General features: G+C 48.9%; 1 protein-coding gene across 5 annotated transcripts in view; it reads right to left on the bottom strand.

Moving 5' to 3' along the window:
• The window catches only part of LOC139059886 (sericin-2-like), a 104,783-nt gene that overhangs the window by 68,230 nt on the left and 19,908 nt on the right, over window positions 1-16,645 (bottom strand). The window lies entirely within an intron of this gene.

Genomic DNA, 16,645 nt, shown 5'->3' with positions numbered 1-16,645 from the left:
TTTCGCAGTCCAACCTAACCACCATCTCCTAGTGTTATTTTGGGCGTTTAAACTGCCTCCTCATGTTTTACTAAAAGGCAAGCCACGTTTCACTAAAATCTTTTTCTGCATGACAACGAAAGCGCTCACATGGAATGAAATCCGCATCGCGATTCAAAGCGGCCCTCTCGCACAACCATGTCGCACAAAAACAGGTGATCGGATCCTGGTGCAACCGGAGAGCGAGCGAGTGCTCTCGTGTCTAATAAGTGCCTCCTCACAACCGACTCGACTGCACAGCCACACGACGATGCTCGAAGCAGGTTTCTGTCGCATCTCGCCTCTAAACGAGGCATCGCCGTATGCCGGGCGACGGAGGCGCTGCCCGAGAAGCGGCGATGCTAATCACAAGAGAAGCGGGGCTCCCGGCTCCGCGTCGGAGAACACGTGCGCACTGTCGTGTCTGCTGAAACGAACTGTCAAGCGCTGCCGCGAGCTTCGTCAGCGTGCGGACAGACGGAGACGTGGATTCTCCCGCGAACCAGGTTCGGCCTCGTTAGGCCTAGCTAGGTCTCGTCGGCAAATGATTGTGGGCAGCAGACGCTTATCTTAAGCGGCGCACTAATCCGTAGGGGGGGGGGGGGGGGGGGGAAACACTCGCCTACTGCAGCTATACAGGTAATATATAGGGCGCTGTCGTGAGCGATAAAGTGTATAGTTGCTTTTTCGGTGACTCCCGGAATAGACGGACGGTCGGGGCAGGATAGAAAAACGATTACTGTTGGGAGAAGCACAATGTTGTGCGGTGCTGTTGTGCGCTTGCTCTAAAATCAGAGTACTCCTAATGCACCTAATGCTTTGAAAATTAGAACATTCAGACCACAAAGAAAAAATGAAAGTCTTGCCCGTCCATTTTGCATTCGGAGTAGGCTTCAATAGTTATTAGAGCCTAATACAACAGGAAAGGCTCCTGTGGTAAAAAAAAAGCAAAGTTTTCTAATAATCTAAGGAAATCTATTTTATGCGTAAATGCGCAGATTGCGCAAATGTCAAATTATTTCATCGATATGATGTCTGAATAAAAACAAACGTTTCATATTAAACTCAATGTGCATACGACAAGCCCAGACAACACCTAATGACAAGCCGGAATAAAGTATTACGAACGCATCTCTCAACAAGCAAAATGGGTCAACAAAGCATGCAACAATAATGACACAAGAAAAAACGAGGAGAGGCGTGTGCCTCCAAAGACGCGAGGGAAATGGCTCAGAAACCTGCGCCTGCCACCCGTTAACCTTACTGCACGAACTGTGTTGTATGCGCAGGCCATACGCAAAACCCATTATCGCGCTTCCTTGTCGTTTCACCCAGCGGGGTTGACCGCACCGTTTTTTGCCCAAGCAGCCTCGGACTGGTTTGCGGTCGACAGTAAAAAAAGGGGCCACCAGACGCCACACAGAAAGATTTAATGCCTTCTAAGTGTACCGGCCAGAGGCGCGCACCATAAATCACGAGAACATTCGCCTCTTGCCTCCAGCAAAGTCGTACTAGGACAAGACAACCAAGCTTCTCGATGCGCTTGCGGTATTTAAAAGGCAGCAAGAAAAAGCAAGTGGCACAAGGAGGGATGTGAAATAGAATGAAGGACAAGCGTATATAAAACGAAGTGTGTGCGAGGAACGAATTAAGACTGTGCCACGCATTTCTGGCCCGGCCTTGCCTTGGGGGAGTGATGAGATGGTTAACTGCACGATGTGAATTTAGCACCGAGAGGGCGAACTCTGCAACTTTTTGGTATGAATAGTTTTTTTTTCTTTGTTTCTTGATGTACCCCCCCCCCCGTCCCTGACGCCACTCTGGTGTCCTTTGCGTATAGGAACACGCACGTCAAAGCTATAGTTTATACACAAAAGACGAAATGTGCTACGGACGCAAATATACGGTGTTCCTTTGAACAAGAAACTTCAGGGTGTGAAAAAAAGAAGAAAAGAAAGCACTTAAATGAGCGAAGTGCCTTAGGCGCCGACTCTAGCTTTCTTTCTCTCACTCTCCCTCTTAGGAGAGAAGGCATAGAGATTAACGAGCTGGCAAGGAATGTCGACCACTCCAGCGACGCCACAAAAGAAGCTGGGGTCCCCTGTAGAGGACACCATTACCGCTTACTTCGCAAGAGCGAGTATACGAGCTGAAGAAATTACAAAGGGTGCCAAGAAATAAAATCGCACACAGGATTGCCCCCTCAGCATGCCTCGAAGTCCTTCGACAAAAAAAAGAAACTTCACTTTGTTCGCTTAGGCTTTGTTTTGCACTTTTATGACAATGCAGTTGACAGCAGGTGTTTCACTCTTGTGTTGAACTTCGCTCTTAGTCTATCCTAAGGCTTCAGCGTCTGTAAGATGCAGTGCTAGACCTGCGCATCTCGCACACGTACTTGAAGGTGTGAGGTTTCGGCACAGGGTGTTGCAAGGCTGTAACGTTGCCCTTCCTATACTACCCAACGATAGCTTATGATGCAAGAAATAAACACGGCACAAGTGCTACGCGGATGCCGTAAGCCATGCCTGATTGAATGGTGCTTAGAGTCGCGTTTCATTCTCTTGGCCACAATCTGTAACAAGTTATCTGGCCTCTTCATGGGCCACCTGGAATATGTATATAGCGCCAATAGTGTGGTCTGCCCTACTGCAACGTGTTCTGCTGGTCTAAACTGGAATATTATTGATTCGAGTTTTACTCGTTCGTAAAACACATTGCGGTGTGTAGACGACACACCCGCAATGTTTGATTGGATCCTTTATTCCTGTCTCAATAGGTCCATTCAAATCTTTTTTTACATTTGCTCACCATGCAGTTGACGGAGGATGATAACTATGCAGAGTGGTTTCTCCCAGAAATTCGTTGCAATAGGGTCCGTCAAATCGACAATTACACTGCTCCCCTTAGCATAACATAATAATGTTTTAAACATTATTTGTCTGAAGTAAAACTCTGCAGCAATGTTTCAGTGAAAACGACAACCACGAACTTCTGGCTCACTCCATCACTCGTATGTGCACTGCTCGCCCATCGAGGTTTAAAGCGTCACATTTTTCGAGAGACCTTCTGTCATCGCAGTGCAAGCTTAAAGTTGACGAAGGACTACAGGCAGCGCCAAGAGAAATGGTTCTCGCAATTTCTCACCACCGCGAGAGTTAGACAGGAGCTACTCAGCCACGTGAACGGCGGAGACAATATGCGCCGTGACAAAAGTCGCCGGTTAGCCGGAGTGGAGGTGTTGCTTGACTAATGAACTGTCCGGCTATACTCGAACAGACTGCGGGCGTGCTTGCGTCTAGCGCCAGTCAGTTATTGCGGGAGAGCTATTTTCTCCTCTCGTTCACTTCGACGCAACGTGTGCTTGCGTATACGTCTTTCGCAAGTGCTCCGCGGGACTGTCGCACGTGCGAGCGTTATGAACCTGTTTACTTGCACCGCGCTCTCCGGAAGCGAGTTGACCTGACCCTGCTCGAAGGAGAAAGCGCCGTCTCCCCCCATCCCCTTCGACCGCCCGCTACTCGGAAACACGTGGATCACGGAACCGCTTCGTTCGCTCTTGTTTCGTATCCACCTCCTCGCCCTGCTCGCCGTTCCAATAGTTCCGCGCAGCATGCAGTATAGGGGAACTGTGCCGGCTTGTTGGCGTTTGTGAAGCTAGCAATTCCTATACGGAACGGCATCCAAAACTGAACTGCCCACAGCGTAAACTTGTGGGTGCCGCCGTAGGAAGTCACGCTGAAGCAAGGAGTCTAGAGCGGTGAGACATAACGAGCAAACGCCACACAGGAGGAAATACGTTTGCGTGGGCTTACCTGCAGATACTTCGCGCCTGTATGCATTTGCTTTAAAAAAAATACCTTAGTGTACGCTCGAAAAGAGAAATATGATTGCTTTGAGAAAACAGTGAGTGACTTAGTGTAAAAAGCAAATGAATTTCAAAGACGTTATGCAACACACTGAATTGAAAAATGTGTTCATTAGACTGCAGGTCCCTTCGCACGTACATTCTCAAGGGCAACTAACTGTAACCCTCCAAAACAGGATCGTCCCAGCATCATAAGTGCTTGTTGTGTGCCAACAAAAAGTTGTCAGATGACGTCACTGCAATGGAGCGGGTGCAGTAAGGATCGCGTGGGCGCCCTCGCCCTCTTTGTCGGCATTCAGGCCCGGCACATGCTCAGCATCCGCGCAGTCTCTCACTCTTTACGAAGCTTTGCACTTATGCGCCTAGACTCCTTTACATAGTGCAGCAGTCGCAACGCCCCCCTTCCCCCCCCCCCCTCTGCAGCGTCCCTCTAAGCCTATCACTCTAAATACTTTGTACACCTTTCGCGGTGCGGGTTCCTCACATGCACGACTGATACCTTCAATGCTGTATAATTTTGTACTGTACATGACAGCAAGCTGCGCTATATGTGTAAAAAGAGAAGCCGTAGTTGAAGACTGTAATAATTCTGGCCATCAGGCGTACGTCGAATAAACATGACTGCAACAGTTATTAAAGTTTATTTCACGCAGTGTTCGCGTGGTCTGTCGCAGCCCCATCATATTTATTTATTGACCCGAAGGAGTCGCCTAAAGAAGTCTTCATTTCTCCCCATCAGTCGTTGGGTGATGGTGTTAGCTACAGGACAGACAAAGCACCCTTTATGCATCCATATAATGATGTTCTGATGTCCGTGTTCAATGCGCAGTTTTCAGGAGGTTAAAACCAAGGCTTCAGTTCTTTATACACATTATTTGGGACACAGGCGCTATTGTTCGCGATCTGTCCCTTTACCAAAGTGGTCTGCTATACTTCCCAGAGGAAAAGTCACAGCTTGAGATTCCTCGTCTCCTTCTTTGTATAGCTTCGCACCCCCCGCCCCTCCTCCACTTCCCACCACTGATTTCCTCCACGCGTGTTCTCTTGTTTCCTTTAGTTTCGGAGATCGAGCGAGAGAAGCGATCACGGAAAACAACTGCTTTCCTTGCGTACATCCGTCCCGTTCGCCCAGGCGCCAGCAGGTCCCAACTGTGCTCCTGATTGGCCTCGAGATCGAACAGAGTCGGCTCCTAGCGGCGGGGTGACGAAGCTCCCAAGTGTGGATGCCGGTGGCCCGTCGCCGCTCCAGCCGCAGTGTGCAGCGATCGTAGTTCGCGAAATCACGATGGATGTTGACGAGGACGGTTTGTTCGATGGTTAGTAACCTCTCAACCTGTTATTCTTTCATTTTTGTAACGGAAATTCGTAAAGTAAATCGCTGTACGTTTTTAGTGTACTGATGCGAAAAGCATTTGCTTAACGCGACCACACCATGTGCGCTCGTCTCCTTTCAACGTGTTGTGAGGTTAACATGCGTTCTTTTCCCGTTTCACAGCACCCTTGCCTCTAAGCACAATTCTCAACCATGTTAGGGACGGTGTCTGGTGTCTCGTCGAAGGCGACCAAGTCGTTGCGGCGGGCCACATCATTGAGTGTAGTGCCGTCGCTTCCGCCTGCTGCTCTGATGGTCCTGTGCACGTTATCGCATTCGTGCTGCAGTCGTCCGCGCTTAGTAAAGACCCACACCGAGGCGACCTGAGTTTGACCGACGAGACAAAAATAGCAGAATTGAACTGCACATGCCCTGCAGGGTAAAGTATTGCCTCAAGTTGTTCGGATGTAGTTGGTCGCGGCGCGTATCGCGATTTGTTTACATTACATCGCACTAAGCTGACTCGCTGATTTGCGATGTGTTTACGTTATGCGATAAATTTAGAGAACTTATGTTGCTTTGTCGATTTTTGTTTTTAGCCAGACCTACGAAATCGTGAGTTGGTTTCAGAGTGTTACTACCATTGTAAAATGTTTTCGAGTCGCTTTATAACCAGTTGCAACCGTTACACGAAGCTCAAATAAAGCATGCAACGTATAATTTATGTTGTATCATAATCATTAGATCCCTTTAATTACTTTCGCATGCAGGCACTTGAATTTGCAGTGGTGCTTGAATGCAGTGCATCGGGCTTCAATTTTTTACGCCCCCCTATAAAAGACAGAAAAAATATATCAATATGAGCAGTAGCAATAAATTCGCTCGCGCATGTTCGTTCATCGCTTAATGGACCATCCGCTGTTGGCTCGCGAAACGACACTGTTTAATCTGTACGAGATCATGCGTACACACTTGCCGTGTTTCGGTGCTCGTATTTACACTTCTGAACACAGAGAACAGTTCCAGTGGCTGAGGAAAGACAACGAAAAACGTGACAACTAGTCACGCTCGGTGACGGTCGTTTAAACGGACTCGCAGCTGAGCGCGACCCTTGAATTCACTGCGCAGGCGGCGTATGAAGTTTATAAAATAAATTGCATGCGTGGACACACGGTTAATTTACTTGCGGAAGTATATAAAAGCACAGGCAACTCATTATTGGCATCCCAGGCCACGCCGACACGAACTTTCGCGGACTGCAACGATCTTCACACGCACAGCAACCACACAGCAACTACGCATGCAGCAAACATTAATGCCCAGATTGCCGATTAGGATTCCCAAACGTGATATCATATTGGACTACTCGCCATCCTTTTTCGTCAGCGAACGCTTGAACGCACCATCGTCGAAGTGCTTACTGCACACCATCGCATACTTGGAAGGCGCCTTGCCGTTCCGAAGCCTGACGAGCCCTTCTCGGCGACGTGCCGCGTCAACGAGATAGCAGTGAAAGCTTATCCCTGGCTCTGTGCAATATGTGCTACATTGCGGAACCGAACAAAATCTCACGATGGTAAATGAAGCGTTTTCTGCGGGCACAGAGCACAGAATCGCGAAATGAAAACAGTAGCTCCCTACACTTCCACACACCGCACGGGCGACGCATCCACACTAACGGGGCGGCGGTGCTGCCACCTATAGGTCGATCTCGCGGCCAGAAGTGAGTTGCCGTTTTGCGGAAGCAGCTCCTCCTATGCGGAGTGCTTGCTACACGCACATGTCTGTGGTTGCGTGACGCTCAGTCTACGCGGAGGGGGCTCGCTGTGACAGCGAGATCCGTTGGGTACCGCAGACAATGGGGTAACTTTCTTTGAAAAGGCTGCTCGCGCGTCTATACCTACAGCTTGCCGTCCGGCCTTACAGCGTGTGTGTATATATATATATATATATATATATATATATATATATATTAATAGAAGTGCAGGCGCTTGTTGCAGACAGGGTCCAGCCTTCATCAAGAGTGACTCTAGATGAAGGGCGGACCCCAGGTGGGAAGTAGAATTTAAATGTTTCTTTACCTTTCTTTTGCGTTCGGCTGCACTTCTTTCGATTTAGTAAGCACCAGATACGAAGAACTACTTCATTCACACACACACACACACACACACACACACACACACACACACACACACACACACACACACACACACACACATATATATATATATATATATATATATATATATATATATATATATCCATACACGGTGTTTCACCGAAGACTTTTACAATTTTTTGAAGGTTGCCTGTGGCCTATAGCTCAATTCTAGTTTACGAGGCGCTCTAGTCGAAGCAGCGGACACTACTCGCACAATAAATTGGAATGCAAATCGACTAATTAATAGGAATTCACTAAATAACCTTGTAGTTAGTTATCTTATGACCCATATTGCAATTTACAAATTCTAGCAGTGAACTTCGCAAGTGTTGTGGCATTACCACAAGCCCGGATTCCGAATCTGCAAGATGCAGAATCTATCCTGCGAGCTCCCTCCCTTCTCCCACAATTCTCCCTTCACAAGTCAAGATGCTGAGCCGTCAGGCAGCGGTGTCCTGCGGGAGAAGCATCGGCAGGCGACGTGTTTAGACGTGTCCGCGTGTGCCAGACAGCCCGGCGCCGCACCTCCTTTTGCATGGAGGTCTCCGCGCGCGCGAACTTTGAACCGGGCGGCCAACGCGGTCGCTGGTTGGACCCCTCGGACGACCGTCGTGTGCTGACTTTGTATTGGGCCGTTTGAGTGACAATGGTTCCTCGGGGATTATAAAAGCAGCGACGCGCTGCCTGAAAAACAGGATCCGCCGACCCACCGGGAGACAGTGTCGCTCCCGACTGGGGTGAGATGTGTCACGCGTTTTCGCCGGACGTCGTCGTGCGGGAACAGTCGCGTTTGTGTGAGCTCTCGGCCCCAGTGCCGATCCGATCTTGTCCTGTACAATGACCTGTATATAATGTATAAAATCCCTTTCGTTATTCTCATCGACGCCTGGCTCGGAGTCTTCGCTACCAACGCTCTGTCACGAAACGGGTGACGAGCGCTACGGGACCACAAAGTCGTAATAGTGGTGCAGCGGTGCAAAGTTCGTAACACTGGATGGCAGCTACAGGATTGACCGGCATCAGCTACCTCGGCGCGGTGAGTGCCTGAAGTTTACCTCAAACACCAGACTTTCTCTGACACAGGTTATAGTAGCTTAGGGAAGGATTTGGTGTTGCGTTGTGATAACCTTGTGTGTTTCAAGCCTAGTAAGAGTGTTTTGAAAACCAGGGTATGCTGAGGGGGTAAAACAGGGCAGTGTGTGAAATACTTGCATATGTCTTACTAGTAGTGTTATAGTAGCGTACGGCAGGTATATTCAAAAAGGGTAAACAGCAGGAGGACAGTGTGAACGATGGAGAAGTACAAGGTGAAGGAACTTCTCGAAATTTGTGAGGAGTTGGGCATTGAGTTGGGCTCAACCAAAAGAAAGAATGCGATCCTTGAGGTCATGAGGACTGGGGACGTAACGGCTGAGGAAGCCGCTGAGGCCTGGGCGGATATCAATGAACGTCGGGAAAGGGAGGAGAAGGAACGTTGTGAGCAGGAAAGGAAAGAAAATGAACGTCGGGAAAGGGAGGAAAGGAGAGAAAAGGAACTTCGCGAGGAGGAAAAGGAGGAAAGGAGAGAGAGGGAGCGACGTGAGCACGAGCTTAAAATGAAAGAGTTGGAGATGCGAAATAACTCGCCGGCGCCTAGTCTTACTTCTAATGTTCCAAGAATACGAGATCAGCTTCCACCCTTTGTCGTCGGAGAGGATATGGCCAAATACCTCGTGAAATTTGAGCACGTGTGTGAACGGAATAGCATTGAGCGATCCCTTTGGGCACAGAATCTGTTAGCCTTGCTTCCTGGGGAGGCATCAGACGTAATAACTTGCTTATCGAAAGAGGCGTTTGAGAGCTACAGTGATGTGAAGGAAGCGCTACTGCGGAAGTACAAATTGTCGCCCGAAGCTTTCCGGCAGAGGTTCCGGTATGCAAAAAAGGGTAAGGAGTCGAATGTTGACTTCGCGTTTCGTCTAAAAGCCGACTTGGTGGAATGGCTGAAGGGCGAAGAGGTTTACGACGACCGCGACAAAATTGTCGAATGCATCGCGTTGGAGCAGTTCTACCGTTGCATTGATGAGGATGTCCGGCTCTGGCTGCAAGATAAACTAAAGGATGTTAAGCTAAACAAGGCAGCAGAGTTAGCGGAAGAGTATTACACACGCCGCAGCTTGCACAGCAAGGCAGTGCGCGTAGAAAAAGCAGATAGGATAGATGGGTTTTCCGGGAGGTCCGACGAACGGAAGCAAATCACGCGTCGCGAGTTTCGGGACGACGAATCCCTTACCAAAGAAACTGTAAGGGAAGGACAGAATGCATCTCAGAATGATGACGATGGTCCGAAACAGCGAAACGAAATGACGCGTTCTTTTGAAAAACGGAAACCGTTAACCTGCTACAATTGCAAAAAGCAAGGGCACATCGCTGCAAGCTGCCCAGAGAGAATTGCTTTTGCAACGATACAGGAAACTCACAAAAACATACGTCTATTGGAGCCCTATGTGCAGGAAATTAAGGTAAACGGCAAGAAGTGCCGAGCACTGCGGGACTCTGCAGCAACTATGGACGTTGTTCACCCGTCTTTCGTCTCCTCGAGTGATTTTACGGGAGAGTGCGTTAGGATACGGCAAGTGGCCGAGAAGGAGAGTGTCTGTTTACCGATCGCAACGGTTATCATTGAAGGAGAATTTGGGAAACTTAACACCGAAGCCGCTGTGTCAGCCGCCCTCCCGGAGCAATTTTCCTACCTCTTCTCAAATAGCTCGGAGCAGCTGCTGAGGGATCACGGCAAATCATTCTTTGCCGACGTGGCGTACATGGCCCCCACGCGATCCAAAGCGCGCCCGCTGTCGAGGGAACTTGACTTAGCGTCGGTGAGCGAACAGCGGTGCGGTACAGGGACCGATCAGGGTAACTTGAGTGGCGAGCAGTCACGGGAGAGGCAGAGCTCGGAGGCTGGCCTAGGCGAGCGGGTCCTGGAGGTGAGTGGGAGTGACGCGTGCAGTGCTAGCCGCGATAGAGACGCGACGCCGCAATTAGGCGACGCGGGCTCCACACTCGCTACGGTTTCCGCCAGCTGGCAGGAGCAGGCTGCAGTTGAAAGGGAAACTCGGATTCGCGAGCAACAGGAAGATTGTTCACTAGCCGATCTGAGGAAGAGCGTCAAACGGGGAGTGAAAAAAAGGAGGGTTTCATTTGGCAAGGAATCTGGCTTATTGTACCGCCGCTACACGGATAAGCAGGGTCGCAAATATAAGCAGCTTCGGATTCCGCGAAAATATCGCCGGGAAAAATGAATGACCTCATTTGCTTCCTCAGAAGTATGTTTTCGGTCCAAGTGATTTCAAGGGGACCATTCTATTTGTAATTATTATTGCTGATTAATAATTGTTTCTATTTTGTTGCGTTGTTAATTTGAAAACTGGTTGTTTGAGCCTTGTGTACTAGATCGTACACCTGCCTCCTGTTGCAGCGGGAGCAAAAGGGGGATAGCTATTTAGTTAGGTTGATTTGGATTATGGCCTTGTCTGGTGTTTGACGGGAGACAGAGGGCACTTGTTCGTGTTGGGTGTTGCCTTTTGCCGGTCGGTTTTGCAAGCTGCAGAACGACCAAGCGGGACCAGTGGCGAGAAGCAAGGTCTTAGGAACGACCCGAGCGGAGCTGGTCAAGGTGCCTTGGCGACGACGCGGTGAGCAGAGCTCCTGTCCTGGCGAGTCGGACCTGGGCACGTGAAGTTACCTGGCGTCCCGACACTGGACGTGAACTTGGACGAGCCTGACGAACGTGCGCGCCCGGCATCCGAGCCACGTGGAGGCAGCTCGTCTTCCCGGCGCCTTATCTGAGCGCGGGGATGCTGTTGTGCCATTACCACAAGCCCGGATTCCGAATCTGCAAGATGCAGAATCTATCCTGCGAGCGCCCTCCCTTCTCCCACAATTCTCCCTTCACAAGTCAAGATGCTGAGCCGTCAGGCAGCGGTGCCCTGCGGGAGAAGCATCGGCAGGCGACGTGTTTAGACGTGTCCGCGTGTGCCAGACAGCCCGGCGCCGCACCTCCTTTTGCATGGAGGTCTCCGCGCGCGCGAACTTTGAACCGGGTGGCCAACGCGGTCGCTGGTTGGACCCCTCGGACGACCGTCGTGTGCTGACTTTGTATTGGGCCGTTTGAGTGACAATGGTTCCTCGGGGATTATAAAAGCAGCGACGCGCTGCCTGAAAAACAGGATCCGCCGACCCACCGGGAGACAGTGTCGCTCCCGACTGGGGTGAGATGTGTCACGCGTTTTCGCCGGACGTCGTCGTGCGGGAACAGTCGCGTTTGTGTGAGCTCTCGGCCCCAGTGCCGATCCGATCTTCTCCTGTACAATGACCTGTATATAATGTATAAAATCCCTTTCGTTATTCTCATCGACGCCTGGCTCGGAGTCTTCGCTACCAACGCTCTGTCACGAAACGGGTGACGAGCGCTACGGGACCACAAAGTCGTAATAGTGGTGCAGCGGTGCAAAGTTCGTAACACAAGGCAAATCCACTTGGAACGACTTCTCAGGACGACACCACTTTCGAGATATAAATTCCCGAACTTCGCGGAGAAATGCATTGGCGTTCATGCTGTCATTTTGGCGTATCCGGGAGACTTCCGAAGAACGTGCCAGGCTGCTTGCGACAATGCGCATGTATTAGGCAAGATGCAGTAGCTCAGAAACTCGACAGCGTGAAGCCCGTTTGGAAGCCCAGCGCAGTCTCTTGCGCGAAGACCGGAAGCGCAACACAGAGCAGGATGTATCGAATGCGATACCAGAATTGTATAGACAGCTATACCAAGTAAGGATAGCAGATTTAATGGCCGCATAAGCTTCCAAACATTCGCTTACTAACAAACTTAACAAGCACGGTGCCAGCGCGCCCAGGCAAATATGAACACACAACACTCGACGACCGCGGACACTCGCTGTCAAAAGGCTGCCGTGTGGCAAGCGCAGCCATGAGCCGTCGGCGCCGTCGGCACATTTTCGCCCTGCAGATTGCTTTCAAGACATTGCGCTCGCGGCCGCAGAATACGCCTTTGCTGGCGGAGTACAACGCCGCCCCACCCCCTCCCTCCCCTTCACCCATGCACGCGGCGGAAGACAGCGCGCTGGCACCCCGCATTCCCCCTTTGCGCCCGCGAGATTCAGCCGCGATCGTCGGCTCACCGTCACAGCTTTCCTCGCACATGCAGCATATAGGCCGCGCGGGGACGATGTTATCGCCCTAGAACTTTGTACAGAATATCGTGGCGACGACGACGGCAAAAATGTGCCTGCAACATATTTGCTATCGGAAATATATAGCAATGCCACCTACACCCTTGCGGGTAACCCACGTTCACGAAGTGAAACGTCATTGTAATATTTTCCTTCGTCCCGTCTGATCACTGTGTGTACCTTCTTCTGTCTTCGTGCTTTACGCGAGTCATGCCAGATAATGATGACGACGTCGTTGCCACTGTGATCGTAATCATGTTGGTGTGCTCCGTTCTGTTACGGTGTCGCCGCATTCAAAAGACGAGGAGAATGAGGTATACAAGATGCCACCTCCACATCCTTGTATTCAGGGACCGTCGTGTCGAGCAGAAGCGGGTATGGGGCACTGTCTCGAAAAATATTTCGATCAACGCGTCTTGATGCTGACTCATCATTGTAATATGAATCGCAAACCACTACCACCAAAACAAGCCTGAATGAAAGCTGGTGCGAGCCGGTGATAACGCAGTTATCGAACCAAATAAAGCTTAATTTCACCTTAAAGAAAGACCTTAACGGCATGTTTTAATGTGCCGTCATCCTAAAGATCAAATAGGCCAAATGTATCAAGTGAAAAGTGTTGTGAGACTAATCATGCAAGGTCGCGTTTTCATGAAAGCTGACTCTGGCATTTCAATCCAATGGCGCATTCATCTTGATATGGCAATATATCCTGCACTATATCGTGACAAAACTTCCCTAAATATCGTTCATATTGTCAGTGAGATGTCCAGTGGCATCATATAAACTAATCATAAATATATAACGACGTGCACAAAATGAAGCAATAACTGAGCTTAAGAATAAATAAAAGCTTACAGAATGCCACTGTGTTGACCCCTGCTATCCTCCTACACTGTCCCTGAATCGACTATCATCCATAATCTCTCTTTTGTTCATCTTTTCGTTTTCACAGTGCAAAGCAACAGGTCACGGCGCACGAGCTCGTGTCGATCTGTGTCTTTCTCCGAATAAGTTTACTTTTCTTTCTCACAGTACGCCCTTGGGAACCATCCGAGCCGAAAACACCGCACTCCTGGGCTCTTCGGGTCACCAGCGCCTGGTGCACACCGCCATAGTGCGTCTAATTCTAATCGAAGCTAAGTCGCTGGCACGAACTTTCCTACACGGATATTCCTGTTGGTCCTAGATCGTCATGCTCTGTGTCCTGCAGTGCGAGGCGTACGCAATGAATCTGCTACCTTACTCCTCGTTGGTGTTCGGTCCTGCACGAATGGCTTCGAGCTTCCCCAGGTTTATGCGTGGACGTCGCCCTCTAGCTGATTCACCGTCTCTTTTTTTCTACGTGTCCTTGCCTCCTTGAATTGTCATGGTGCACTAGAACTCAACAAAGTCTGGCTAACCTCCTCACCCGGAAGCTGACTAACACGACGCATGTGTGCTTACCGGTCAGTTCCCCGATTACGTAATAGCCGTTACTCTGCAACGCATTCGTGCTCCTTTGTAATAATAAGCAATTAAATAGATTTGCGACGCCTTGTTTGCCCCTGTCACGATGTTTTTCTTTTTTTCTCGATGTGGCCGGCTGAGTCTGTGCCTCGATAAAAGAAATAATATGCACATTCCAGCTGCCGCGTTCACCCCACTTGTCGAGGAATTTTTTTGTTTTACACTTAGTATTGTTTGTAACTGTGGTTACCTGAAAATACTTGGACAGCTTACGCACGACAATAAGCAATCCTACATGAGAAAATTTTGCTGACAAATTACTTCCAAGAAGTCTAAGAAACCACGAGCTCATTGATGTTCTTAAAACAGAATTTCACACGGATATGCTACTCAATATCACAACCGTTGCGGCGCACACAAATAAGAATGTCAAATACAACCCTTGTAATCAATACTGGCCGGAAAGTGGTTGATGTGTATTGCCACGTGTGCAATCTTGTTCATCGCGATTTCGTTTTTCGCGTGCCGTCAGCGTTATCAAGTTGCCGTTGCTTTCTCAAAGCATTGTTGCAGCAGGAATGCTGTAGCCCGCTTTCATATGAGCATGCCTGTCTTGCCAGATTGTTCGCGATGCATGACTTCAGTACCATGGTTATCTTCAAGACCACTGGTGAAGATTAAATTTTGGTGGCCCACTCTGAATGCAGGCTGGCATATAGGCGTGTCGTCCCGATTGATGACCCACGACCCTTCCAGCCAAAATTGCCTCCAATAGCGTGATTGCTTTTTTAGGGGACAAAAGTTCGCAAACAATTTCCGTTTTCAAATAGTCATCTTCAGGAAGACGTGGCGTCTGGCCACGTCTGGCTTGAGGATATTTTCGTAAATGAGCCAGGGGCGCTCTCAACAGTACGTGTCTCACAATGATCACAGCTCTTGAGATCTACCTCTATAGAGATTAGGCTGTAGCTGTTAAGGTTTCTTCCAGCTATCGTCACGTGTGCACGCATATTAACAGCTATAGCGTTATGGAACAGGCTTTATAGCACAACATCGTCACAGTTCATTAGGATTGCATGGCTCTCGCCTAGGTGTTTTCTTGACACCCGTAATATCCATACGCGCAGTAGCCATGAACTTTTGTAATTCTATTTATTTTAACGCAATAATACCATTACCCTAAAGGTCTTTACCCAAGAGACTATTATTGTTCAAATAATGTAGGTGGTATAAGCACATAGTCATTAAGGTGATTCGAAAAGGGGGGTCGAGAGGCAACTTTAAGGCGGCAGGACGCAAAGCGGATATTGAAGGTAGCTAACATACGCGTTCGTGCAAGAAACAATGCAGGTGCACTTAAATGAAGTGAAAAGACCGACTAGCTGCCCAGCGTATGCCATGGTGTGAGACCGGGATAGTAGGTGTTCCACGATGATAAAACGAGCGCGAGAGCAGGCACGGAACACGAAAAGAAGCGCCAAGGACAAGTGCTGAACGCAAGAAGTCACAAGGACAAGCGACAATACCATGGACTTGTCAAAGCAGTTTCGGAAAAAGGTAATTATTAAGGGCCATTGACACCAAGAAGCCGTTACGGTAGGAACAAGGTAATCATAGTGGCAGCTCATACAACAGAGACGCTGATAGACTATGGAAGCGTTAGTTTAGTTGATCGCTTGGCAGGCTACTCAAGTATTTGGAAATAAACTTGATATAACTCACATTTAGTATATCGGCAAGAAGCCATTATAGTGACCCATTGCAAAATCAAAGTTGGAGAAAGGCCATTGCTTTTAAGCATCACGTCGATATTCTGTCACCGTTTCTCACAAGCTACTTTCTTTTGAATATCTTTTCTTTTTCTTTTTTAGTAAGTGTTCCTAATGTCCACATAGTAGTCATCCACTCTTGCAGAAAGCAACAAGTACATCCCTTTCCCACGTGTTCTGTGCCGACGTAGACCAACAATATAATGATTTTGTTGGATACGGTGCTTTTTCGGAGGTCAGTGTCCTGGGTTACTGAGTATTTCTCGTGACAGTCCTTATCTGTGATGAAACAGGTGCCGTCACAGATTACGAAATGCTTGCTATAACGGCGACGAACGTACATGCAGTGTTCATTCCACAAGCTACGTGGTTTCGACATAAACCCGATTGCTCAACAATAATGATCTTAAAAGTCCAAACAGAGAGCGGATTAACGCTGTGACGCCTAGAAGCCAAATTGTTTGGTTTGTTAAAGTTTATGAGCGTAATGGGGCGATATTGAAAGACGGACAGCATTGGTGACCACAATGAAGTTCTTACTGAAGTGGCCGGAACGCGTGACTGCTGACACATCGCTAATAAATCGTAACGACGATTACTTCCTCTGAAAACAGTGACTAAATAAACCATGGATTCACTTCATTTTCGCAACTTTTGGCCCGCCGCGTTTACTCGTGCACCATCCACGTAGACATCCGAAACATGTGAATTGATTGAGATACTATGGCCAAAGGGCATAAAGCACACTCTCATGGAGTTATTCACCCTGTATTCAGTGATAATGATTGCCACAATTACGCAGGACCATTCGTGCACCGTAGCTACTGCTGGATGATAATT

The sequence above is a fragment of the Dermacentor albipictus genome, chromosome 5 (assembly GCF_038994185.2).
Source record: "Dermacentor albipictus isolate Rhodes 1998 colony chromosome 5, USDA_Dalb.pri_finalv2, whole genome shotgun sequence".
Taxonomy (NCBI): Eukaryota; Metazoa; Arthropoda; class Arachnida; order Ixodida; family Ixodidae; genus Dermacentor; species Dermacentor albipictus.
This window is presented reverse-complemented; position numbering and strand designations above follow the sequence as displayed.